This window comes from Cibotium barometz, chromosome 20 (genome assembly GCF_041138505.1).
Source record: "Cibotium barometz isolate CiBa-2024 chromosome 20, ASM4113850v1, whole genome shotgun sequence".
Taxonomy (NCBI): domain Eukaryota; kingdom Viridiplantae; phylum Streptophyta; class Polypodiopsida; order Cyatheales; family Cibotiaceae; genus Cibotium; species Cibotium barometz.
Genome location: NC_141065.1, coordinates 38,192,646 through 38,196,332, shown reverse-complemented (window position 1 = coordinate 38,196,332; position 3,687 = coordinate 38,192,646). Strand labels below are relative to the sequence as shown.

Here is a 3,687-nt window from a genome sequence, read left to right as displayed (position 1 = left end):
CCTCTCACCTTGTGTGTTCTCTATTAGGGTTTTGTGAGTGTGTGTGTGTGCTTGCAAGAGCTCAAGCTCTCTTCCCCCCCTGCATCTTTTCATCTCTCACACGAACCGGAGCTCTAATACCATAAAGAGAATGCAAGGGAGAGAGAGAGAGCTTGAGTTTCTTGCAAGCACACACACAAGAGTGCAAGACGCAAGAGAGAGAGAGAGAGAAAGACGGATGGCTGAATTTTTTTCTATCATCTTCTCTTCTCTACAACCATATAACTAAAAGATAAGAGCACATACATAAAGGGAAAGTAATCTCCTACAATAACATAAAATGGTTGGTCCATAATGTGTACCCGACTATATGAGCTGGCGCTATAACTATAGTACTCCAAAGTGGTTGTCACACAGCTTGTCATCCCCACTGGTGGCATATCAACAATAATCTCACCAACCATGCCATTGACATAAGTGCAAAAGCTATCACCCGGGCGGGCCATCAATGTCTGACGTAGCACTAGTTGAGCTCCATATCTTAACAAGCTCGAAATCATGTTAATCGGAGTGGTTGAAGCAAGCTGATGAGGCCGACCTTGTCATCATAGTGGGACTTGTCATCATGAACATTTTACCATGCATGGACTGTGGCTGGTCCCTTGGCCCATCCTTGGATACATACATAGGCAAGGTGTCCAAGGCTTACTTTAGGAGAGCTCACTCTATGGCCACTTAATCCTTGGGCATTTTACCCCTTTTTCATTACCAGCAGTTATATTTTATTAACGTTTGCATGCGTGTTAGATCCTACAGCCACTTAATCCTGTAGTGACATATTCATTTAATTAGTGCCCACCACAAGCGAGCACTAATTAATGAATAACCTAGGGTTCCCTAGCGGCCGTAACAAGCACCCAACCTACCCCTCCGTCTTAGTTGTACGTCCCTGTCTCTATGTCGATGACACCTCCGCTCCTCACATCAGACCTCACCTACCTCTCCGTCTCTACTTCGACAGCTCCTCCTCTCCCTCAAACCTCACCTCCCGCCATTCATCGTCAGGCCACATGCCCCCCAATGCCCTCAAACATGCCTCCCCCTTCCCTCCACACCTCACCCCAGCAACCTTCCAGCATCGCCTCGCACCCACGAAGACTCGAGAGAGATAGACACCAGCAGACCCAAACAGTCGAGAGACCAACGAACAAAGAGAAGGAGCCAATGCTGGAGAAAAAAATATCCCACCGGCCATAATTCCCCAGAAAGATCCCTCTCCACATGTAGAAAGATCCCCCTCCACGTGTCTACAAGCGGCAAGCTCTCACTTAACTAAGCTTCTTTCAGTTAAATCTTTCTATAGCTAAGGTTGTTTCTCTTCAACAAATTAATTAATACCTTGCAAAATTGGGCAGCCATATTCCTTGGGCTTTTTCAATGTTTTTCATTACTAGTTTAGTCACATTTTATTAAGATTTTCACATGTGTTAGATCCTATGACCTAAATGACTTTGATGGACTCTTAGCTTGCATTCTTGAGACGAGTGACCCAACCTAGTAAGTGTTTGAAGAAAATTAGAACTTGCAAGTGGCTTACATTTGACAAGTGCATGACATTGCAGCATAAGATTGGACACACTGAGTTTATTACAGCAACAAAGCCCACAAACCACAAAAGATTTCTAGTCGCACTCGTGCTACGTCGTTGCTGGTGCGCAGTTGGCCTTGGCCAATCCAAGGCTGGAAGTTTGAAGGTTATACTCAACCCAATAGTTTTGCTGCTGGTAATTGCCTATAGTGTTCGTCATGGAGGTGGAGCTTGCAAAGGCCAAGCACATGAGAATCTCATCACCATCCACATCAGCAGGGTACAGTATACTCTCAGGCCCTAGCTCCAGCTCCGCCATGCCCACAAAGTGAAAGGTTATCGTGGGCACCTTAGGAAGCTCGCTTGCTGTCGTTGGTATCTTGTAACACAGATCAGACCCTGCCCCTTTTGATGCAAATGGATGTAAATGCGCAGTCTCCTTCACTAGCACACCCAACACTTCCCTATACACAGACTTCACCAACTGCGTCAGTGCTGTCCCAGAATCAAATATTGTCCCCCCCATCCCCAGCTCAGAGGACTTCAGGGCATAATTAGGAACCTTAATCATGCTCTTCCCCACACTAATCCCTTGTAGCCCTACATAATAGTATAAAGCACCCAATGGACCATACGGTGGCAGCAAAGGTGTGTAGCTGAGCTTCTTGGGCAGCTTGTAATCACCGAATTCAATGATGCCTGATGAGTCTCGGTTTTTGAACCTGTCCGGGAGGCAGTAAGCAAACTTGTTGGGAAGCTTAGGGTGCCCAGTAAGAAGTTGAGATATGAAAGAGAAAGGGCCAGCGTTGAGGCCGATGATGCCAGATGTGGGAACAGGGACAGCATCTAGGTCTATCACGGCACAACCAAAGACAAAGGGCAAGTTGGTAAAGTGTTTCCCAAAGTTCAAAGAATCAATGGATATGTAGCCTGCATCCATGGAGCCATCACCATACTGCACTTGAAAGATGCAGAAGCCTGTGGAGGAGTTGCTGCTGCAACTCCTTGCGAAGCCCAAGCTCTGAGAGCAAAGAGGGGAAGAGCATGAGACTTTCTCATAAGAGGAGGATTTGTCGAAGGCAAAAAGAGGCGCCCCAGTGTCGCTGCATACTTTGCAAGGTGAGCACTGAGACCATGTGAGCTCACTGCCTGTGTCTAGTGTAAAAATGAGGTTCTGAGGGGGTTCCCCACTGGGAGAGTGAGGTAGAAGTCCCCTACACTCTCATTGAGATAAGAAAACCTGCCCACCACTGCTCCTCCACCATTGCCTCTACTACCGTGTCTCCTCCTAATTCTTTCCTGCCTTCTTTCAATCCTCCCCCTCATCGCCCTCCCTGAGGCCACAAACTCTCTCAATGGCATTCCTTGTGGCAAGTCACTAGGGTCAGCCTCTTGGCTTCTCACCAAGGAGCTTTCTGCATCTCTATGTGTCAAAGAGAAGCTCACAGATGATGATGATGATGATGATAGTGAAGAAGAAGAAGAAGGTGGCAGCAAAATCAAGGCAAATACCACCACAAGTGCATGCACCAGAGCCATTGAGACCTTCTTTACCATGGCTACTGCGTAGAGAGAGAGAGAGAGCGAGCGAGAGAGAGAGAGAGAGAGCGCGCGCGCTACTCTACGAGCAAAGGACACTGAAGTAATCCAATGCAGATATCTACACTCATCTTGAGGAGAGAGAGAGAGAGTGCAAGAGCGGAAGTATGAGGTGCCGGAGTGTCACAATGGAAACTTCAATGAAAATAATGCACACACTCCATCTTTATATATAGTTTCACGAAATCGACACCTAGTGAGAATTTTGGAGAATTTGAAAAATATCAAGCGGGGAATCGTAGATGTGCTGAGCCGCACGGGTAAGCCCACTATGTTTATAAAGCTTGGTGCAAATGGCTATGATGACAAATGTCCGAGCAAAATCAAACCCATGCGTCCCCCACCCATGGTCCCCACAAGGTGACTCCATTGAGCACTCCTTTTGCTTAACCATTGTCAAGTTCCCTCTCCCAGGCCCCACCATGGTTAAAACTCTCCTATAGCTCGTGCAACTCATGATGATGAAAACTTGCGACCAAAAGGATGTGGGTATCAGATTAATGCCACCTTTTCATTAATGT

At 46.9% G+C, this 3,687-nt stretch overlaps 1 pseudogene; it reads right to left on the bottom strand.

The window, feature by feature from the left end:
- Nucleotides 1–1,595: 1,595 nt before the first annotated feature.
- LOC147627841 (aspartyl protease family protein 2-like) lies at nt 1,596–3,321 on the bottom strand (annotated as a pseudogene).
- Between the last annotated feature and the right edge of the window lie 366 nt (nt 3,322–3,687).